Below are 25,270 nucleotides of genomic sequence, written 5' to 3'. Positions count from 1 at the left end.
TGGAATAAATGAATAAGCTGAACAAAAGTACATGTCTCCAAAAGGCAGGCTGATTTTTCAATTAACCTAATGACACACAGTATGATGTTATCTGTATGCTGCAGTTAGTTCATGTAGCACAATAGAAAAACTTTGCACACAAAACAGATTAAACAAAAACTATGAAATGTGAGTATATTACCTCATGAGACAGGGTAACTCTTTGATAGTGTATTTCTCAGTTAGAGAAAATGCAGGGCTGTCATAAGCTCTTGAAATAACAAAACCTACCTTTCTTCTCTGGCCTTTGTCAATGCTGCTGGCAGCTTGACTCATTTTCAGCAGGAGTACATGGTTAGAGAAATGTGACCCTCCGTTTCTTCCCCCGTCCTTGCTGAACTTTCAGTGGGCCAGCAGGCTAATTTTTTGCTTCAATGGCCAGCAGTCACTTAATTCAACCTGGAATGGATATAGGTATGCATGACACAACCAAATGAACTGAACTCTCCTCTGGTTGATCTAAGGAGCATATGGGGAAAAAGGGGTTTGATTTAATTTTACAAAATCAGACATAGAGGACATGAGACAGTTTTATGTAAGAACATGAAGCTTAAGTATATACTTTTTATGTTTGGGAACACCATTATACTAACTAATAATTTCAGAATTAAATTTAAATCTATGTAGAACCAATACTGACAGGACTAGCTGGGTCTAAAACAACATGACTGCAAAGTTACAAACTAAAAACTTAGCACCTAGTAATGCTGAGTCATTGTTTGATCAGCAACCATAACAACAGCTCACAGATGGTCATTTTCTGCCAAGAGGGACTAAAAAAAGTGTTTAAAACTTCCAGCACCTTTGCCTAGAAAAACTCATATCTGGATTTGTAACATTCCTCTTTACATAGCAAATTGCAATGAAACCTCATTTTAACTGTTTGCAGATACATAGATATAAAGATTCTTTCTTTCTTTTTTTGTTCCAGGCTAGCAATTTAACCACAGTTTCACATAGTCTTTATATGTACATTGTGCCATCATATGGAACCATCTCAGTGTGAACACAGGTGTAGCCAGTGCAACTACTAGATGTGAGTTGTTTGGTTTCCACCTGTGTCTAGTGAAACATTCATGCCACATGTTCATGAATCAATGTAACTTTGAGCAACCCAGTGGGAAAAAACAAATAAATAACATTTACATCAGATTCCAAGCAGTTATTCCTACTTTGCAAAAAGAGGGTTTGTTTGAACTTCTGTTGCTGCTTGTTAGGCCTTAGAGAGGAGCAATGTTGCTGTTTATGTTGGTCAAAAACCTTCTTCTACTGATATCTGCTTCAAGTGTATTGTCATGCTTTATTACAACAAAAACTCAAATTTACCATAGAAAAAAAAAAAAAAAAAGGTTTTGGGGCATGGGGCAGAGGAGAAAACACCTTGTATCTGATGAATGATGTGTGACATCTCACTTCCAACAGGGGGTGTTGCCACCCTGGGTCAGCAACCCTCATGTTAAGACATGTTAAGAAAGTCTTTCACTGGCTACCACTGCTGCTGTATGCTTCCATTGTCATTACTGCAGCATGCCATGCTCTTCACTGTGCTTGTATCACAAAGGCCTATCTGTCAGTTAAAGCCTTTCAGAATCACAGCCCTGAAGTGCCAGTGGTCTCTAGCACTAATGACACTGGACGATATTCTAGGGACATGCAATATCTTTACAACTTATTTTCATACAAAAGAATCCTCAGAAGACAAAACATCTGCCAATTGAAATTATGAGCTATACTCTAATCAGCTAAATGGAGTTTTTGCAGGGCAACTGTTGACCTTTGAATGACCTTTGAAATCTGGACTGCAAATATCAGTCTGAATCTTAAAGAGCAAACTTCCTCTCTGGTAGAAAGTTTGTTTCAACTTTGACCACAGCCAGAATCATCTAGAGATCAGATAAGAGATCAAACAAATAAGTGTGAAGTTGCTTTAGAGAGAAATAGAAATTTTGGAAACAAATATCTCAAATCTATTAAAACTTCTTAAAATGACCTGCATGGGTAGATACCGCCAATAACAAATGAGAATAATAGTTCTTTTGTTGTCACTTCAGTCAACTAACCTGTCAGAATTTTAAATTGTTTCCTCTTTTGATTTGGGCAGGTTAAAATCTGACCTAGTACATGATCATCAGCATGCATCCATATTTTCTTTCTAACATTACTATATTCTTGTGCAAAATAAACTTACACTGACTGTGACATCTGCAGTGCATTTACATGATAAAGACAAACCTCAGGTGAAAAAAATGTGGACAAAGTTTGGTGGATTCACTCTTCATCCCTGATGTTCAGAGTGCTGTATCATATCTATAGAGAGGGGGACTTGATAATGTGGCAGAGCTGTCCTCTGTGGGATTTGTCAAGGAACTTTCTTTGATTGTCTCTCCTTTCTTCTTTCTCTTTACGTTGTCTTCTTCTTTCCACTGTCTTCCCTCTCCTCCTCCTCACCTTCAAGTGCACTGTCATCCCTCCCTCTTTTTCCTCATCAGCAGAACACCCCACCCCATCTCACACCACCCACCCAGGGGGGTGGGGGTGGTGGCTGTGTTGCGGTTGCCCTGTTTATGCAATCCCCCTTGTTTTGAAGTGACAGGCCAGGGATAGATATGCAATATTAAAGAGAGGCCTTATGAATTTTTGACATCTAATTAGTTGCTTCCCCGTTAACATATCATGGCTTGCGGGGGCATGGAGCGCTCCGCCGGGGCCCCTCTGAAGTGCAGGGCAGAAAAAAGGGGCCTGCTGCCACCTCTAATGTATTCCCCTCTAATGTAAGTAGTAATCATAGCACTAAGGTTAATTAATGGCCCTCCAAAGCCCTGCTTTCCACAGAATATCAGGCCTGTGGTATCATCGGAACACCAATTAGAGGCTTTTTTCTGCTCCTGCTTCAAATGTTAATAGCCACTGTTTCAGGGCCGCAGAGTGGCAGGGAAGAGGTAAAGCACTGAGGTGATTGTCGTAACACTTTAGGGATGTTGCATACACCAGCAGGCTCTGCCTGCACTGTGGCACACAGCCACACAAAGACAGAGTCACATACATACACATTGTCCACATGGCTTTAAAACTACATTATCAAGAGTAAAATCTTTAAAAGGACGGTGTCACGGGTCTCAATGTATTGTAAAAACTCACTGAGTACAATTTTTGCTGCCTTGTTGCAAGAAAATTACCATAATTTATCTGCAGAGGTTTGTTGATCAATACCATTGACTCGCAATTATGTGTCCAGCTGCTAGCCCTGTAGGACCCAAAGGTATTTACTGTGTGTTTGGATGCCATCATGTTTTGTTAGTCAGTCAAACACGATGGGACAGAAGCTGACATGTCCCACAACAAGTCATATATTTCTGTTTCTGAATAATACAAACCCAGTGTTTAAAAAAAAGAAGTTCAGAGAAGAAGCAATCGTTTACATTGGCGCTACAGCAGGTTAGTACCACACGTCCATAAAGTTGGATGAAAAGAATGGTTAAAATCAAAGGTGCAAAGTCTGAGGTATCCTGACTTTTATTCCCTCCCCAAAAATGTTGGATCCTTCATTTTCCATAATGCAACCAATGTCAACTTTGCATTAGACCCTCCCTGTTTAGTAAATGGTTTAATCACTATGAAATCGTATGGGTTATTTTCTCAACAAAGACTCACAAAGCTCCTCCACAGAATCAAAGGACTTTAGAAGATCACTGGATTGAGAACATAGGAGGATATGTCATTATGAAGTTAGCTCTTTCACATTATACACAATCATTCAACTCCATTTTTATATTAAAAAATACTGATTAGTGCAACTTAGTGCTTGTGTAAATTGGTGTATATTATCTGAGAAATCTGCCTGATTAGACAGATTAGACAATATGCTCAACACACTGTTACTGTTATACTTCTTAAATTTATTTTGGGCACACAGTTGTGTTGAATGCAAGACAATGTTTTTATATACAGAAATTAGAAATACTGTAGCGGAAAGCAGTGGCAATAAATTTGAGAGATTTAGGGAGTAAATGAGTAAATGAGTAAAACTCTCCTGTCATCAAACAACTTACTGTCAGAGTGCCCATGATCAAGACCCTAAACCTGTAGCAGCCGTAACACTGCTCATTCATCACCAGCAGACAGCAGTTGTACTGGGCAACTCCCAGTCTCAGTGTGTGAAGTGTTTTTGAAAAAAAAATGCAGAGAGCTCTGTCAACTTTCCCTGGGTAAATAAAGGTTAAAAGAAGAGTGTGCATTCACACACACACACACACACACATTCGCACACACACACAGTCACTCACAGCTCAGCTTACAGTCCACATAATGATGAAGTGACCAAAGGAAAGAGTGTGTTGTTGTGTATGTGGAGCCTCAGCACCACTTTGAACTGGAGATGTCAGCGACTCCCTCGCCCCATCCTCTTCTTCTCTCTGATGCTCTCCCTCTGTCTCTGTCCTCCATATGTCTGTGTGTCTCCTGGCCACTGTCCTTTGTTCATATTTGATTCCCATAGGTGCAACTGGAGTGCACTAAGCTTGGGAGGGTGGCCAACATATGTAAAGGCATTGCATGTGCATGTGTGCGCATATATGTGTGTGTGTGTGTGTGTGTGTGTGTGTGTGTGTGCGAGCTGTAAATTCATCTATGCACATAATAGAAGCAGTGGCATGTCATCATGTCATCATACACAGATACAGATAGGGAGGAGTGTGTGACTGAGAATAAGAAGATTTGGCATGATGCTTAGAGCTTGGACATTGTGTTTGTGCGTGTGTGTGTGTGTGTGTGTGTGTGTGATAAGAGGTGGTGATTTAAATATTTTTACCTAGATTTTCAGAAAACTGTTATTCTGTACATAATACAGTATGTGATGCCACTGTTTCATACCTTCAAGATCATTATTTTAGAATTTCTATCATTACTATAAAAAATGATGGAATTTGTATTGTGTATGTGCTTTGCTTTGATTACAAATACAGCAGAAACAGAAAGTGCTTCTTGGGACAATTTCATGTTAATTATTGTAGAATATTATAGGTTGCTTTTTTGCCACTGAGCAAACTGCCTGCTGGCTTGTGAGTGTTTACGTATTCACAGTGACAAGTAAGTGGTGGTGGTGGTGTTTTTCTCACACACACATTCTGAACCCTTACGCAAACCTGACCAGACCATTGACCATCCTACCTTATTGATTCATTCACAACCTCAGACAGCTCCTCACCATGATCAATTAACTGATTATTCCTTCACTGGCTGGTGATTGGCTATCAGTCAGACAATTAATCACCTTCTATCTGTGCTCATCAGGAGATGCCTATCTTGTGCTCTCAATCACGTCCCCATACATCACACACCTTAAAATGGGTGTGGTTCAGGAAGGGATGAAAACACACACACACACACACACACACACACACACAATGCTTTTCCCCCCTTTTGTCTTCTTTTCTTTTCCTTTTTGTAATGATGATGATATGCTCAAACAGCACAACTTCAGGTGGTAAATGACAATAACAACCTGAAGGTTTCTGATGTGATTTTTCTTTAACTTTTATGATCTTACTTTGTTTTAAATGTAATCTCAGGAAACATACACACATGAATGAATTACAGATTCAGTGAATTGAATTCCTCTATAATTTCATTTTACCAAACACAGATAGATATAGGTTGATATAGGCCTATAGTAAGAGTTGATGTTCTATTTAGTATTGTTTTTATTAATATTTGTTGTTTATTAATATGGGGTAAGGTTTAGGGTGAGCTTTAAACCTTTGGTATAGTTTTTAGGTGTTTTGTTTTTGTTCAATGAAGAATGAGAATGTGTTAAACTCTGATATAACTAGATAAATAGATCTAGAACTATCTTAATACAATACAGTTCCTTATTAATTTATTTATTTTTTTATCTAACACTCTGACATCTTTAGTCAAGGGTGAATTAACAACTGAACAGGCAACCTCCCACAAGCCCAAAAGCCTAAGGTCTCCTCCATATCAAAAACAAATATATAAACAGTGAATTATTGCCCTTTTTTTTCTCTCAAAATATGACCACAAGAAGCTATAAATTATATAAATTGTCAACTTTCTGTCAATTGTATAAGGCTATTTAATTCTATTTAATTAATTTATAAAACAAAAGGATTTGGTTTCATAATGAAAAAGGAAATTTGCACAATTTAACCAGTGGCCTGTTACAACAGAACAACTCTGTACTATAAGAGTTGAAAATGGTTCAGTGAATTAAATGAGTTCCTCACTTCCTCTGGCTTTATTATCACATATTTTTTAGTATAATAAGTTGTGAAACACTAGATGCATTAGTAAGAGTGTCAATCTAAGCTCTACACACCACACTTTCAGTGTATTACATCATGTCAGATGCAGAAATGAGCAGGGGAGGAGCTGCATTGTGATCTCCAATCACCGCCAGTTTCCTGAACACTCACCTCATCTGATGCGCTTGCCTCTCTCTGCCATAATATTCTTTTTTGTTATTTCCTCTCTTTTTTTTCAATTAGAGTCAATTGACCTGACAGAATTGCCGGCAATTAAGTGATTTTTGTAATGGTCTTGGGCTAATTTGCCTTGGCTTGTCAGCTGTATTTTATGTCGCCAACCCCCCACCTCGCTTACTCTCTCTGCCACATAATAGCTTATAATTTCAAAATCTTTACCCTCCGCTTCCTTCTCAATAAATCGCAATTACAGGAAGTTGTTAGAGATGCTTTGCCGTTTTACTTTATGCCGTCAGAGATATTTTTATATTTTTTATGCAACTGACTGACAGAGCGGCAGAGAGCAGCAGAGGAAATCTATTTGTTTGCAGAGCCTTAATGTAATCACGCTTCATGTGTGTACACCGAGTCCAACTCTCCTGGGCTCCAGCACACGGAGAAGTTTACTCTCTCCACATTGCTCATTAAGAATATGATTTCGTGGCAGCTGGTCTTTGGGCAGAATATCTTTTATTTCCCCTCGAACGGAAGGTTTTAAAGGTATTTTATTTCCCAAAGAGCTGCATCAGTAGATCCTCTTGAAAGTCCTAGGCTGCACAAATGTGTCGTCACCAAACCTCCATATGAAAGGGAAAGGCCAGCTGATGGCCTTTTTTTTTTTTTGTAGGTCACTTAAGAGTTCTGGTGCCTTGGCAGCAGCATGATTCAATGAGGGAGTTCACCACTCCCCACTCCCTCCACTCCCCAGTCCCACTTTGCTCCTGTTTCTTCTCATCCGTCTAGCTCAAACCTGCTGCCACGCTTCGAGTATCCTCATAAAATATGTAAATTAACTTAAAATGAAATACCTTTTTCCTCACTCTCCCCATGCTTGAAGGCGCACACACACACACACACACACACCAAACCCCACTCCCACCCCAACACTCATTTCTGTACGTAATAACGCCAGAGCAGAGCATCTGCTCGCCTCCATAACACTCCACTGATCTCCTCTAAACCTATTCCACAGTCCCTCCCCTTCTTCCCCAACACAATCTACATGTATTAGGTCATAATGACTTAGTGGTTAAGAGCAAATAGATGCCAGGGGACATACAGATGCCCCCCCCCCCACATTTCTTGTCACACACACATCCTGACACCCAACTCTGGCTACTCAAGATAAATTGTGTGGAGTGAGAGGAGAACTCAGCCCTATACATCACATTAAGTGTTGGGGCAAAGGGAGTTGGGAGGGTGGTGATATCAGGGAGGGGGTAAAAAATTGTTAACGCCTTAGTAAGCGCTGTTGACAGCTGTGGTATACATAGCAAGCAGTAGAGGAATTGGAGGATAGGGGGTGGGCAAGAAGAAGTGACAATGGGCTTTAAGCAATTAGCGCAATCACACACACATACAGATATAAGGTGTATGTGTGCTCAGGAAACCTAAGGTGGAGTCACTGCACCATCACACTAACACTCACCTAACTTTCTCTATCACAAAGTTGACATATTAATGTTATTTTAGTTTAGTGCAGGAGCAGCAGAGGCGTCTGATCGATGGATATTTTGCCGCTTGATAACTCTATTTCCTTTCACACAGTCTCATTTCAGTAAGCATAAGTATACTGATACTGGGCCCTAATGGCTGTGCGTGCTGTGCTTAACACAGTTTGAAATGAATAACCCTGCTAACAGTCTCATAGCCATTACAAGCAGGACTTAAATGATCATTTGGGAGGATGAAACCACTGATAACAGTTTTGAAATTATCATAATATCATTTTCAGTTAGCCTAAATCATTCTAATGAGATATGCCACTTAGCGACCATGTTGGAGCTGAAATAAGACCTGTGTTTCAGCTGTGTCAAACACCCTAGGATATAAAACGGCTGTAGAAATATGGCTGCCCACTGCTACAATAAGTGGAGTCAGTCTCAGTGTGCATGTGTGTATGAACAATTCCATCCAGCTCTATTTGCACCACGTAGCAATTCCTCAAACCAGCAGATCATTTTGTTGTTGTTGTTGTTGATTGAAGCATTTTATTTTCTAAGGAGAGGAGCACCCACACATGCACACACTCACAAATGGGCTCAGGAGAGAAAGGGAGACGGATACATACATTCAGTTGGATCAACAAATAAATTATTCAGAGCGATATGACAGCAGATGTTTGGGAGGCCGTGATTCAGCAGTGGTCTGTGCCGCAACTTTTGATCAGAAATTCAAAAACAGGCCCTGTGTGGCCGACAGACGGCTGGATGGGAGACTGTGCTCCAGCTCTCATCTTCCCCTCTGCCATCTTTTTTATCCTAGATATTTCTGATATTTCTGAGTCCATTTGTTTAGGGGAGATGCTTTGTGGAGAGGCTGCTAACTGCAGCCACATGATGTTAACTTCTTCATTGCAGCTACGAGCAATTGACCATGCAATAAAGAGGTGTTAGATTAAAATAAAGTAATAACACAGAATGTTAAATTCTCCTTTTTGATGAGAATATAAAAAGAGAAATTAGCCTGTATCAGAGATAAACATAGATAAAATTATTTTCAGCAGGAATAGTTTACTACCTTTTTAAGGGCTCATAAATATAAAGGAGTAAATTAATAGTGTTCATCTGATTTCAGGTCTACAAACATGCAGCCCTGAAGAAATTGCATCTATATCCAACAACAATGGCAAGAAAAAGTATGTGTACTCTTTTCTGCAGTTATTGGTCTGATGTTCACCTAAGTCACAAGAATAGACAAACGCAATGTGCCCAAGCTAACAACTCACAAACAGTTATAATAACTGGTTGGGCCTCCTTTGGCACCAATAACCTCAGACAAGCACCTGCAGTAGCGGTGGATGAGACCTGCAGCAATGTTCTGGATGAATGACTGACCACCCTTCCAACAGAGCAGCTTCAGCTCAGCTATATTCTTACACGTGTACAGGTCTTTTCTACAGCATCTCTGTTGGGTTAAGGTCTGGGCACTCACTGGGCTAATCCAGTGCATTTTTTTTGTTTGTTTGTTTTTATTTTATATGTTTGTTTTTCTGTGCTGTCCTGTTACAGTCTGTCTTTGGAGTGTTGAATATCATAAATGTCTGAGATCACTTTTTAACCCTTTTCAAATTTATGCAAATCAACAATTGGTCTTGTTCATGGTTGAAACTTAGTGGAAGATATCTTAAGACAAATTGTAAATGCAGTCACAAATAGTAGCAGAAAATGCATGGTTCAGTTATTTTTTCTTACCACTGTAGTTTAGGTGAGCCTAGTTAGAGATTTTTTAAATCAAATTTTCCCAGTTTTCCCAGTTTTAAGAACTGGCACACATCACAGCCTGATTTGTCCTTTGGTCTTGCCAGAAAATTCTGACTAAGAACAGTGGGAAGCAGAAGTTTCAGAAAAGGCTGCTCAATACTGTTTGGGACTGATCATGACACAGGACGGCCTTGTTGGATGACAATGACTGAGAGGTGGCACTAACTCTTGGCTGCTGGTGCCTCTTTTACTCTAAGCCACTGGCCACTGTGCCTGTTTTGACAGACACAGTGGCCAGGTGTCGAACAGAGAAATTCAAACTAGTCTACGAGATATGTCTATTAAATAACGAGACTAATGTTGATACAATTTTCTTGAACATAAACATTTTTCAGTGTCTTTCTCCTTCAACATACTTCCCTTCTGCATCAATACACCGCTGCATTCAGGTATTCCACTGATCAAAGCAGTGCAGTAGGTCTTCTTTGGACAGTTGTCTCAGAACCTCTGTTGTTCTTCTGACACAGACTCAAGATGTGTTCCTTTGAGAACAGATTTGATCTTAGGAAAAAGGAAGGCACACGGTACTAGATCAGGTGAATAGGGAGGGTGATCAAGTACTGTGATTTGTTTTTGGGCCAGAAACTGCTTTGGGACAACTTTGGCACATACTTTTGTCATGTTCAAATTTTGATGCAAAATTTGCCGAACTGTCTCTTTATCAATGGCGACCATTTCTGCTATCATTCTTATACTAAGCCATCTATCATTACGAAAGATTAGTTTGTTAAATGTTTTCAGAAGTTTTTGAGGTGCATGGGCACCCAGAATGTTTATTGTCTTGGACATCATCTGTGCCTTCATAAAATCTTTTTTGCCATTCAAAAACACATGCATGTGACATGCAGTGTTCCCCATACAATGTACAAAAAAATTTGGCAGTTGTTTTGTTCAATTTCATCAAAAATTTCAAGTTAATGTGTTGCTCAACTTTTAAGCTAATCATTTTCTGACGCATAGGCAAAAACATGTGCACCTCAGTCAGTAGATAGCAGTGAACTAAAGACATCACTTACAGTAGTGGTGTGTAGATACCCAAACTTTAATACATAACACCCTTTGTGACTGTGAACCATATGGTTTTATCCTCATAAGTGCAGGCTCATTATTTAATAGTCATACCTTGTATTACGGTACCCCAGCTTGCTTAGAGTAAGATTATTTCAGCTCTGTCCCAGTACTCAAATAAGCTCCAGGAACACATTTAACTCCAACCGACAAACCTACTGTGAATCATGTGGGGAGTGATTCCCCTGACATAAGGCTTGATAGAATCCCCCAAATTACCTCCAGCATACTGTTACTTCATTGGTGCTATAAACCTGTACAATTACACTTACAAACTGTAACTGTAATTGATTATTTTAATTCTTAGTTAAATACCCAAAACTCATGGTAAACCATTAAAGTGAGTAGATCAGTTAAATGCTATTAATTTCACTCCCTAAAAGGGTGGTGCTCTCAGTAACTTTAATATTAATTTATGCTATTTTAAAAAAATAAATGTATATAATAATTTATATAGTTAAGTTATATAATAATTTAATACATTTGTAATAATAGGAATTGATCTAAATAACCTGTTGCACCTTCAGGTGGTTGTTTTGCGGGAACCCATGGGCTGTTTGGGCATCATCGCTGGATCTCTCTCCCTCAGCCTGTTTCATCCTCAGCTTGAATTTTACCTGAATGGTGTCAAGTGACTACCCAAATAGGGATGGGATGCTAGCCTTCTTGTGAAGGCAGGCAGTGTTTGTTAAAATCTGGACTATGTAGAACTGAGTGGGTGCAGATGGCATCCTTTAGGTCCCTAATAAATCAATCAATCAATCAATCAAATCACTTTATTTGTTCCCAAGGGGCAATTTAAAAGGGCATGAAAGTAGCTAATTAAAAAAAACAAAAACAAAAACAAAACACACACACATCAAACAAGACACCAAATCAACACACGGTACATGGAATAATAATGGAATAATTTATGAAGTGTATTTTTAGATCTGTAATATTGTGTAGCTGCATCAGTGCTTATACTGGGTCAGTGTTCAGCATTGAGGAGCTGGACAGCTCTGGGGACAAAGGTTGTCTTCCACCTCTGTGTCCTGCAACCTGGACAGCAAAGTTTGTGTCCTGTAGGGAGCCACTCAAACTCAGAAAACAGTATATGGGAGGGGTCCTGTAAAAACCAGCAAGTGAAAGAAAATGTTATTACATTTTCAATGAAGGAATAGAAGAATGTCTTTTTTAATCTTGAACTGAGTACCTGAGTAGGTACTGTCTCCTCCACGATCTCCAGTGGCTTCCCCTGTATGATGGTGGTGACTGCCTCCGCCATCTGTTTCTGTTTGGGAGAAAGGGTCACTATGATCTCCTTGGTTTCAGTTTTATGTTGAGCTCAAGGCAAGAGTTTCCACACCAGTCCACAAAGTCCTGCAAAGCTAAGCTATGATGTTGTGTGTGGCCAGAGAGCAGAGACAGGAGGACTGTATGATCAGCAAATTTCACAATGTGACAATTTGACTGAGCAGATCTGCAGTCATCCGTGTAAAGGATGAAAAAAAAGAGAAGAGAGGACACAGCCCGACAACTATCACCTGGCAATCATACGACAGTTCAAATGTAGAGAACCCTGTCAACACTGGAGGAACTTCCCTGATAGGAAGACAACAGGTATGGTGGGAACCAATCTTATTCAGCACGTGTGTGCCATACCCATGTCTATTCTCTGAAGGGTTACTACCTTTGTTCAGATGAGATAACATGTTCCAAGAACTACAGAACCGACAGACTTGGGTATACATCCATGGGCAAGTAAAATTACTTCTAATCCTGTTCAGAGTCTTTTGGAAGACCATGTGGCCTGACTGTGGAATTGAATGACCCAACTCCATGAATTTGTCTAAACTGTTCAAAACATGGTTTCAATGTAGAGTCCTGTTTTTGTAATGTCACAGAATCTGGGATGAAAGTCTAGCAACTTTGGTGGTTTGGAAGGGTTTTCTGTCCCTTTCTAGGAGAACCCATTAGTTTTTTTGTCCTTCTCTGAGCTTTTGACAGAAAGGCAACTCCCCGAGGACCATCTCTGCACTCTGACCTTGACCCTCACCACTGCTCGTGTCAGACTTACAAACAGTTATACAGTGTAGAGATGTCATTACTGAGAATGACTGGATATAGCAATGTTGGAGCTAATCCTGTAGACCAGAGAAATGTGACTGTTAGACAGACCTCAGCTGCGGGGTAAACATGACCATCCTGACTGTGCCTACGCTGGCTGGCCTTAGAGTTGAAAACAGAAGATATGGTTTGGTGTGATTAACAGCTTGGCAAAATTGCTTAGTGTTGCCTCAGCCATTACAATGGTAGCACCTAACGTAATGTTTGGAGGATCTAAGTGGAGGCTTCTTAGCATGGCTTGGGGCTTGGGCAGTGAAATGTCCTGTGTCTGACCAGATTCCAGCTCACCCCCAGTGGATTTACTTGAATAAGCTTCACGGCTCTCCCAGGTGACGGTGGTCCTCACGAAAAGCTGATGTTCCAGAAGGTGCTGGAGAACTAGTTGCATGTGGCACTCTTTATAAGGAGAGAAGATGAGGATTTTGTCCAGGTATACAAAGACACATTTATTGAATAAGTTAATCATTGACTAGTATCTGAAAGACAGCTGTAGTATTAGTTAACCCAAATAGCATCACCAAATATTCATAATGTCCTCTGGGGCTGTTGAATGCTATCTTCCATTCATCCCTCTCCCCTCTCCCTCATCCTTACCAAGTGATGTGCATTACTTACACCTTAAAAGTGAAAGATTTCTGCTTTTTTATGGTAAAGTCATTGAGTCCTTTGTTATCAATGCAGGGATGTCGTGTCTTCCCTTTGTTTTCAGTGAAGCAGAGGTCTGCACCAGCAAGAGAAGAGGAGAGATGGCTGATTCCTGCTTCTAAGGAGAAGGACGTATATTTGTCCATGGCTTTCCTCAGACAGTGAGTACAGACACCAGTAACCAGGAAACAAGTCTCTGGCACATCACACTCACGGTGTGGAGGTAAAGAGGTCAAACTTGCTGAGGACCTCTAGAAGACCTCCATGAGGTCATGGTAGCAGACTGGAACCTTAGATATGTTGTTAAACTCAGCAGTGGAGGGAAACAGAGAGCAACTTAACTTCTTCGTGAATTTATAGTCCATGAAGCTCTCACCCACACCTTAATCCACTAACACCTTGTAAGCAAGAGACAGGGGAGGAGAAACTGATTGAATGCAAGTAAGGGGTCTAGAGATGTGGCCAAGAGAAGGGGTTTGGCTGACCAACACCTTTTCTTCACTGGTGAGCCCAGCCTGTTAACTGACCACAGCAGATGCAGCAGCCCTCCTGCAGTCAGCACTGTCACACCTCGAAAAGCAAGCCAGACTCGCCTTAGATTCATGGGCTCCTCCAGTGCTGTAGAGGAAGCTGGAGCCATGGAAATGATGCTAATAGAAGTTGGAGAACAATGAGGTGGAGGCTGAGTAGTGAAAGAGTGCCCCTTCAGGGCTGGAAGGTTGCTGCATTGCAACTTTGGCTCTTTCGCTGTTTTTCAAAATGAAGTCACCTGAAAAGTGCTTGGGTCTGGAGAGGTTAGGCACCAAGCAGGGAGGGCTGGCTGTCAGAGGCTTCTGAGGAATTTCTGCCTCTGTAGGATTAGCATGCGGTGTAGAGAGAGATATTGTTTCCAGTATCGTTCTACTTAATGTCTGTTTTAAACTTTATTACTGCTTACCTTATTTGCTGACAGCACATTACTGATTTCAAGGCAAGTCATGAGAAACTAATGCGCAGAGATCACTAAAAGATAGGATGAGCGGGGTGAAAAGTGTAAGAACTGACGGATGACTGTGGTGATGGGGTTTATATGTGTAGGTGGGGCTGTGCATACGTCACAACAGATTGTTGCCTTAAGGCACAATTTGAACCTTTGTAAAGCCTTCTGTTCTCAGCTGTTGTTGGTCAAGCAGTTAGTGTGGTGCCCACACTGTCACTAAAAGCACCCCTTATATATTATCCAATTTTTAGAAAAAAAAATGTCAAAGCAGAAGGGGTCTACAGTATGCATTTGAGGGGTATATTACGGGTGTCAAGCTGAGCACCAAAAACATATTAAAAAGATAAAGATGTAAGCTAAAGCCTATAGATCACAAAGTAAAATTGAACAGCCACATTACCTGACAAGGGTAACTTGACTATGATATTAAAGAGCAGCACTGTAAATGAAATGCAGGGTATGTCTTTATTCACTGCTAAAAAGCAAAAGCAGCATATTCACCTTCAGCAGCCAGCTAGCTAATAACTGATGTGCTGTACTCTGCTGATGTTAGCTCTAAAGTTTTTGCATCCATCTTGTCAGACTGATCTACATCCTGTAGTACACAGCAAAATTAAAAGTGTTAGATTTTCAGTGTTAGAGAAGAAAGTAGAAATATAGAGTCATTTAAACTCTTGTTAAAGTCTAATTCAACTACAAGGTTATTCCTCAGACAGTGTCAGTGTTGATACAGAGAGTTAAATGATATACTCTGCTAACAACTCTACAGAGTTGATTTCACTAGGTAGCCAGTGTTATTGCCAGAGGTCCAACGTGTCTGTTTTTTCCAGCATCGAGGCAGGAGACCAGCCAGCTATTGTCTTTATTTTTGACTTGACGTGACCAGACAACACTCCAAGTGTGACCAGGAGCATTGATGTGTGTACATCTATCCATACCTATCCAGTACTATTTATTTTAGTTGGTGGTTTATGCTAAATATCCCGGGTGCTTACGTTGCGTTAGCTAATAAACTCGCCGTGACTGCCTAGTTAATTGAAAAGAACAAGAACTCTATTACATGTGTTGCTAAGTGAATTAATTGATCTAGTAACATTTTGCTCATGGGGAAAATAGCAGGTAACAGTCCACTGGTCCTTTACAGTAACAAAACAGTGAGGTAACACTTTTATATATATTCCCCAGGCTTTTCTGTGTGGAGTTTGCATGTTCTCCCTGTTCTCTCCAGGTACTCCAGCTTCCTTCCACAATCCAAACACATGCAGGTTAATTGGTAACTCTAAATTGCCCATAGGTGTGAATGTGAGTATGAATGGTTGTTTGTCTATATGTGTTGGCCCTGTGATGGACTGGCGATCTCTACAGGGTGTACCCTTCCTCTCGCCCAATGACAGCTGGGAGAGGCTCCAGCTCCCTTAACAGAGAAGCTGTTTTTAAAATTCAGATCAACTCTACAGAGCATTTAACGTTGAGTTCAATTTTACATCCTCTACAGTGTTAATATGGCAGCAACTCTTTTTATATTTATATTTAGCAAGTTGCATGCAAGATGTAGATGTATCCTCAGTCCTATAAGTGTTGTAATACATCTCATGTGTAACAATAACCAATAACCTGATTATATGTGTAGCAGGAAAAGCATCATCTGCCCCTAGCGGAGCTGAATTGATTGCCCTTTATTTACTTCTGCTTGTTAGCCAACCAGCATTCCGGGGCACCTTATAAAGGGACGAGGCGCCCTTCCTGGCCCCTCTCTTGCTCGTTGGCCTTGAGGCCGCTTCCTTCCGGGTTACCTCGCTCCCGTCTGCGGTCTCCTCTAGCAGGTAATGTAGCAGTGGCTGCCTCGGTCGTGTTGTAAAGCATGGCACAATTCACTATCGATCACCACTTGTTTCATCTGACTACAGCTGATTGGGTTGCAGCTTTGTGCCAGTGTAGTACCTGGCAAGTTGTGTGTGCTCTCAGCCATCTATTAGGGGGAGCCTCACTGCTGCTGTTCAGGTGCAGAGCATGCCACTGCTGCTCCAGGTAATAGACGCCTAGATCGGTGTGTGTGTTTCCTGGCTGCTTGTTATGCCTGGTTGTATTCCTGCTCTCTTTTGTTATTTTGTATTACTTTATTAGTTTCCTTTCTTTGACAGACTGAGCTGGGCAGCTGTTAGAGCAGAGAGAGAGGAACTGCTGCTTTGCTTTGGCGTTTTTTTGTTGGTTTGCCTCGCCGCTCCTCCAACCTGTCTGTCGGGCTGTTGTCCCGAGTGCCATTGACCGACCGTGACCGACTGTGGCCGACCGCGGCGCCTGACTGCTATGCTCGCGGCTGATAGCCAGCACCAGAGTTGGTCTGGTCCGCCTTGCATGTAGCATAGGCCAGTTTTTAACGTGTGGTTGGGTGTGTGGGGGATTCCCCATTTTTTTCATTGTCTTTTGTTTTATCATATTGTTTAATTGTTATTGGGGTTATTTTCTGAGTTGGGATGATTTGTGTTGTGTTTCTGTTGCATTTGTGTTATTTCATTTTTCCTTAAGTAATTTGGTATATCCCAATTATTTTAGGTAATTTGGTTAGGTTATTTGTATTTTTTTATTAAATTGTATTTATGTTAATTAGTTCTTTTTTTATTCATTTCTTTTCTAACTGAGAATTTGGGTTATTTTGGGCAGCACATTTTGTTAATTTGTGGGCTGCCCATCCTTATATTTTGAGGGGTTTTCTTTGGTAAGTTTTGCTTTAGGGTTCTTTTGGGTACAACCCTCGTGTACCCATTTCTTATTTTCCTTCCTTCTTTTCAGTTGCTGAGGGCTGAAGGTGGTGGTCCTGGGGTCCGAGGTGGTGGTGTCCCCTTCCTGTGTGCTGTGCGTCTCCTGGGTTCCTGGTTTCCCCTTCACTACCAGGTGCATATGTGTGCTTACCATGTGTGATTGGATTTTTTGTTTTTTTGTTTCTTTTAGGATTTCTCACCCCCTCTGTGACCCATCCCCTCCACCGGTAAGCCTCAGCCTTGATTAGTTTTCCCTCCCACCTTGTTACAGTGTGTGTGTGGTGGTTTTAGTGCTTTGTTTATTTATTTGTAATAAAGTATTTTTTTCTTACTTGGAACCACGTCTCCCGCCTGTTTGTAGGACGGGCCTGGGCACCTTATGGGCTCTACTGTCACCAGTTCATAATTCTCTGGGTGAAACTCCCAGAGTGGCGTTGTCTGGCTGCTTTTCACTCACAGTCCCCCTCATATCGTCACATATGCAGACACAACAACAAAGCTCAGGAAACACATTAAATTAAATTAGTGCAGTATTGGCGACAGTCCTATGCTTAGCCATGCTGTACTATGTAAGGTAAGGTACACTAGGCCCAGTAACATTACCAGGTCTATAAAAGGAAAAAGAATATGCCCTCTTGCTTTGCAAGGTCGTGTTGTTGTTGTCCTGACTGTGTGGCTTCAGTGTTGTTGAGTTGTAGAGCCACTTGATGCGAACTCTGTTTTGTGGTTCCTTTTGCGTCAACTCAGCTGTACATTGTGTTCTGCTGTGCTGTCTTGCGTCATTACCAACACTCAGTCAGTGCAAGTCTCTGCTTCAAACAGGCCTCATGAAGGTGAGAGCACAGTAGCTCCTATTGAGGAGCAGGCTGAGAAGAGCAAGTCCACTCTCTTGGGGAGAAGGCAGAGAAGCGCAACATCTGTTATGTTGGCCTGTTGACATCATGAGTCCTACAGTGTGTTCCAGTTGTACTCAGAAGTTAAAATTTCTGAGTTCCTAGTTGGAAATTTCAACTCAGAGAAACAAGTCAGAGAAACTCCACCAACCCCAACATAAGAATTCCAGATGTGTGAACAGTAGTGAACAGTTAAATTTGAATGGCTTTATGAGAATGTTCTTAAGTGTTAACTGCATTAAAATCTAATGTTAACAGTGGGGGTGTTCTTGAGGTGGAGTGCAGATTTGTTTTGAACTTGTCTATACTCTGAAAGAGCTTTCCTGTGAGCATCCATGTTTGTCCGACTTCTCAACTGGAACGCAGTCAACTCAAAGATGACATTACTTCCGATTCCAAGTTCGGACCTTCGATGTAAATAGAATGCAGCACTAGGCCATATAGGAAACAATGACAGCTGAAGTTGGGAGGCCTAGATTTATGCTTAAATGTGAAAAGGTGAACAACCTTGGGAGACTTCGTGCAATGGCCCTCTTTTGTCTGAGGCAAAAAATTAGCCATTTGGTCTCTTCCTCCATTTTGAGTGGTCTGAGACCCCTGCAATAGTCTGTGGAGCACAACCATGCAGTTGTTGGACTGTGGTCAGAATTTGCCACTTGCTATGATTGCCCAGTGTATTATTTCCTTTGACAGATAATAAAAGAGAAGCTCCTCCTCTTTGTCTATGTCGCTTTAAAACAATTCCCCCCCCTTTTTTTGGTGCGGTGAAGTTTGAGACTTTGTGAATGAGGACATTTTGGGAAAGTGCGGACAATTTGGCAGGTCCTCACGACTTTAACTGGCTGTTTGAGAGTTGAGACTTGGTTTTAGGTTTCAATGGTTTTAGATTAGAAAGGGGTTAGGGGCTAGGGAACGCATTGTGTCAATGAGTGTCCTCACAAAGATAGTGTGTGTGTGTGTGTGTGTGTGTGTATGATTGGGGAGGGGAGCTGGGGTGGTTACAATGGGACTTAGTCGTACTTAACGCGCAATTGAGGGTCCCCCTACACCACTTCCTTCACCCAGACACCTTTTTCATACACGAGTGAACCATTCATATTCCATCTGTTCCAGCTACTCTCTCTTTGGGGAGGCTGTCAATCTCAAACACTCATGTGATGTAAATGGAGGTGGGGTTGAGGGGGGTGGGTGGGGGAGGGGTGTGCGTTAGGCCAGGGGAGAGACAAAGAAAGACAAAAAGTGAGGGAGAGAGAGAGAGAAGAATTCTGGAAGTGGAAACAGGAGAGTGGGTGGAGACAGGCGAGGCTCACCACTGGTGCTGAACTCCTGGGACCTTTCAGAAAAGCTCATCACACATCAGTGTCCTGCTGAGCTGCTGCCATGGAACAGAGGACAAGCAAGGCACCGGAAAACAGGGGATGAAGAGGGAGTGAGTGAGTCAGGGAGTGGGGAGAGTAAAAACAGAACCAAAGGCAGAGTAAAAGAAAACTCAGATTTTGATCGATGTCTGGAGAAAATGTTGGCAAAGGAGAGAGGAGCTGAAGACCAGTTTGATGTGGTGGTTACTTCATCACTGCAGCTGTGAGGAATATTACAGAATACAGAATATTACTGTGTATAACAGGAAATAAACAGATATTATATAGTTCAAGCTGAAAAAATAAGAAACATCCATCCATCCAACCATTAGCTATACTGCTTATCCGTTAAGGATCACAGGGGTGCTGGAACCTAATAAGAAACATGACTGATTCTTTTTGAAATTTTGGGTTTAGATTTAGTTACTGTACAGACTAAAAACAATGCATGTCTGTTTATGCTTTCTGATGTCCTTAGGCTTTCCCAATTGGACTGTTGGTTCCTACTGAAGAAGTTAATCTTTCAAAAACAACTAACAAATATATAGTTTCACTTTTAAATATGCTCAGTAATTTCCAAATTTTCTGGTTGCTGTGGTTTTTATCAAACATTTCTCATACAGGATAACATAGTGCATTTGTTGGTAACTATATTATTTAATTAATCCACATTTGGTGCTCTAATGAAAATTTGGGGCAGCAGGACAGTGTGTGTGGGACTGATTCAAAATAATCAGTGTGTGTCACCAAGTCACCAAGTGTTATTGGACACAATGGTACACTATGGAACAGAGGGAAAATACACACTCAGAACAGATTTCTACCACATCCCAAAGATGAATTGCAATGTGGTGAATTACTCACATTCAGTTTCTAGCATGTCTAATATATTTCTGCCCATAAAGCTGCCTCAAGGTTGGACATATTGTGTATTCTGAGATGCTTTCCTGTTCACCAGAGTTGTAAAGAGTGGTTATCTCAGTTGCCATATCTTCTTTGTTAACTCCAACCATTGTGACCCTCTCCTCTGACCCCTCTTGCCCACAGAACTGCTACTCACTGCTACTCACTGGATGTTTTTTTATTGTGTGTTGTGTGTGTGTTTGTTTTTGACACCATTCTAAGTAAGCTGTTGACACTGATGTGCATGAAAATCCCAGGAGTTCAGTGGTTTTAGAAATACTCTGACCATCCCATATGGCACCAACAGTCATGCCATGGTCAAAGACACAGAGATCATATTGTTTAATGTTAACATTATCTGAAACTCCTCATGTCATGTTCATCAAACAGCTGGTTACTATAGTTTTTAGCAAATTTAATTCAAACGGGAGGAAGTTGTTTTGACAAAATAATCTTAACTCAAGGTCCACTTTCCAAAAAGTCACGATTAGACTGTGAAAATTGTGAGATGCAGCTGAAAGCTCAGGAAAAAGCTCCTAACTGGATCAGGAGTAAGACCATTTTGTCAAACTATGATTCCCAGAGAATTAACTTTGATGGTCTGGAGTAAAGTGACTTTTGGGACTATTTTCAGCAGAGGATTAATAAACATTTGGTGCTCATGTGAGCATTTACTGCAGCTGGGTAGTATATGTGTAATAATGTATGTATGTATACTGTAATAATAATAATAATATGATAAAAAAGAAAGTTGGTCATGGTTTGTTGAGGGCAAAACAAATCACCACCTTTATTCTTAAAATGTTTGTAGTATTTTTTAATTGTCACTTCTATTGGAGTTCTTTGGCTGATCACAGAACATCAGTCATACCTTGCCCTTCTTCATTTTTGGATATCTATATGTTATATCATCGCCGACAGAGACACTGATTGAATATGAGGAATATGTAGGGAGAGATAGAGGAGGCAAGCAAGCAGGAGAACAGAAAAGAGGAGAGATGGGGGGGATTTTGTATGGCTGGATAACAGCATGGAAATGACACATCTGCCACAGTATTAACTTTCTGCTCTGTGGGACATGGTTGTCAATGCTAACTGCTGGGGCCCAACTCAAGCCATCCTGGACCTGAAATGGAAGAACAAAGCTGCCCAAAAAACAGCCCCATACAATCCCCAATCATGGGAGAAGATGCACAATTCTCCACCTCCCCAAACACATCCATCCTTTTTTTCTAACTGTACAATACCAATATAATCTGTTCTCTTTCTTACAGTTATCCACACGTCAAGATTGTTGCACATATTTAGAGAGCAACAAGTCCTTCAATTTAAACTTCCATATATGTTGGTTGTCATTACCCTCAGATATGACCTATAGGAGCATACTTGTGGCAGACAGAAGGTTTGGTTAGGTTACATATAAAAACTACTTGGTTAAATTTTGGTAAAGATCGTGATTTGGATTAAAATATGCACTCCCTTAAGGTTAGAGGACCTCTGCTGCCAGTTGGTTTCACACATGAAAAAATCAGGGATGTTCGAGTCCTGTGTTTTTTGGATCCATCCATCCTCCCCAAACCTCGTAACATGGACTTGTCATTCTTGTCCTCCTCCACTATAATTATGGATGCTAGAGGATGCCTAACAATAAAACGCAACCAGTGGTTATTGGACCAATGGTAACCTGCTTGCACAGGTGACTTACAGCTTTTTGTTAAATAACCTATTTGAATTGCACTGCATTTCTTTGTATTACCCATGTTTGTCCTTCACATTATAAATGGCATTATAACCATGATTTAGATTGTCATATTGCAAGACAGAATTCAAGTACTTCTTTGGCAACTAGTTCCAAGAACTACTTGTCTCTTCAGCAACGGTAAAATAAGTGACACTTCTCTTTCTCAGAACTTTATTGTTGGGAATGTGGTATAGTTTTATATAAAAATGATCAGGTCACTATTTCACGTTTTGCAACATATTTCCTGCAGGTTTTAGAAAAGCAGACTAGACCTTGAGCTTAATTTAAGACCATTTTAGAAACCCAGATGAAGAACAACGTATTGTAAAACAGTTTATGACATACTGTGTAGTTTATCAAAGCTGTTAACTCTTAATTGACAGTTCAGGAAAAAACACAACAAGACATATGTAAGAATGATGGAATGAACTACCTTTTATATTTATAAATGCCATGCCATCTCATGGCCCACCCCTTGTGGGATTATAAATGGTAAATGGACTACACTTATGTAGTGCTTTTCTAATCATATCGACCACTCAAAGTGCTTTACACTATCACCCATTCACACACACATTCATGCAATGCTTGTACTACAAAGGGACAGGGATCAACCACTGACCTTCTGGTTAGTGCGGGACCCGCTCTACCTCCTGAGATGCCCTTACAAGACAAAAGAGTTTATATCATAGCACTTCCTGCTGTGCTTATTATATATATTGACAAAAGTAACTTGCTGCTTTTAAAGTCTTTTTTTCTTTTCTTTTTTTTTTTTTTTTTTTACATTTACATTTACAAGAACCATTGCAGTCATTCATGAGTCATAGTTATCACCTTAATTGTGTTCTTTTGTCTTTGAACAAAAGATCTCAAAAACATATGAAAAAAAAGAGTATATACTAACTCAAGATCTCATTTGCATAATCACCATGTTTAATTTTGTGAAACACCTTCCCATTTATAAAATATCAGTATCCAGCTGTAGCTCATCAATTAGAGCCAGTAATATGCTAGTATAGGGACATATGCAAATATGAAATAATACAAATAAAACCAACCTACTAACATTCCTTTAATGTTGGAATAAATTTACAACACAATGTCTCTGATGGATCAGTTTGTCAAAAATGCTGAAGTGACTAGCTCATTCTGCCAGTTGCACAGAGTGAGCTGGGTGCAACTGGATACCAGGAAAAGTGGACAAGCAGTGTAACAGTCAAAACAAGATGTTTGCAAAGTGCAGTTGCACTACTAATCCAGCTCAATGTGACATGCTTCACTGCATAAAGAAACCTGCAAAACGTGAAAACTTCATAACTGAGGTTAAGATATATAACACAGTTTGAGGCTTTAAACTCCACCAGTAGATTTTAATCAGCAATAAAATGTTGATGTATAAAATAGCAGCAAAGATGATATATAAATAAAAGCACAACACTATTTGTAGAATAAAGTGCCATTACTTAGTGTATTTTTCACTGGACATACTTTTTACTTTTATTCATTATTGCTCAAACATCATGGCAGAATCTGAGCATCTAATCTCTAATGTCATTATGGTCACTTTGTCCAGGGAATGGCCCTTAGTGCCTTTAAATCAATAGTTCAGTGTTTGATCTCAGAGGTGCATTCTGGCCAGACTGTGGGGATTTGTTTTCCACTCTCCCAAGGGCTTAGAGGGCCTGATATGGCCAAACTGACCCTGGAGCCCTCAAATGGCAAAAAGGCTCATGTGCTGGAGGTCCTATAAGGGTGCCTTGAGAGACACCAGGGTCACTAGTCTGCTGCTTCCAGCGCTGAGCTCCAGCTGCTGGGTTTGTTGTTTTTGTTGCGCCTGCTGCCACTGTTGTTGTTATTGTTGAGTGGAGTGGCGTCTCTCCCTCCACCTCTGTCTACATCTCTCTCCCTCCCTTTCTCCCTCTCTATCTATCTTTCTCCCTCTCTATCTATCTATCTATCTATCTATCTATCTATCTATCTATCTATCTCCGGCCTGCAGGGCATTAAGAAGCCCCATGAATTAATGAAGATGAACAAGGTAATTAAACATGGCGGTGATGGCGACACAGATCCTGGGAGGTTTCAGAGGGACAGGAGGTCCACATGGGGCCTTGGTCTGCCTACTCCAGTATTACCGTCCTCTGTCCCCCGGTTCCCAGGTTGCATGGCACACAGATATGGCTTGATTGGCCTGCTGGGCATGGGAGGAGGAGGGTTGGTGAAGTTGGCACCCAGGGGAGGTGGAGGGAAAGGCAGGATGGAGGGGGGTAGATTGAGCTCAGGCCTCACCTGTGGCCCCGGAGCCCCTCCCTGGGTCCCTCCCCTGGCAGCCAGGTCACACTGCGTGGTCCAAACACCTCCCGTCTGGGGAGGAGAGGAGAAAAACAACAGCATGGAGGGAAGGGAGGAGTAGAGGGAAGGATGGAGAGGATAAGGGAGGTAGGGCAAGAACCATAGGGGCACTTCCAGGGATTATGGCCCCATGCTGGCCCACTGGGGCGCAGCCTTGATGGACGTCTGACTGGCAAGCACTTGCCCTTTTATAAGATGTGATGCTTTCCGACCACTTCGACACCACACAGCCCAGCAGCTGGAGGAGGCCTGCCGAGTGCAGCTTTCACCGGTCACTTCAGGGCCTTCTCATGTCAAATCTTTTTTTTTTCCTTCTTTTTTCAAAATTACCAACTCTGCTCTACCCCAGACTCCTTCAGACAGTTAATAAACATGCAATGAAAACTTCTGTCTCTTTTTGCCTTTTTCCTTTATCTGATATGAGTACTAGGTTATTACTATGCAGAGAAAGAAACAGGAAAAAGAAACACAGACTCAGGTGACTTACAAAATGTTGTGCTCACCTTTATGGCTCTGCTGTCAGTGTTCAACACGGTGTCACTAAACATAAAATTAATTCTGTTGGTGTATGCACACCATATGCACACAATGCACACACCAGAAATACTCCTGTAGTTTAAGTGGGAAGCTGAAAATTTTAGAGGCCAAACTAGATTATTTCTTGAAGGGATGAGAAAAG

Source organism: Lates calcarifer, linkage group LG19, assembly GCF_001640805.2.
Source record: "Lates calcarifer isolate ASB-BC8 linkage group LG19, TLL_Latcal_v3, whole genome shotgun sequence".
NCBI lineage: Eukaryota > Metazoa > Chordata > Actinopteri > Centropomidae > Lates > Lates calcarifer.
The sequence above is the reverse complement of the archived record's forward strand: the minus strand, read 5'-3'. Positions refer to the sequence as shown.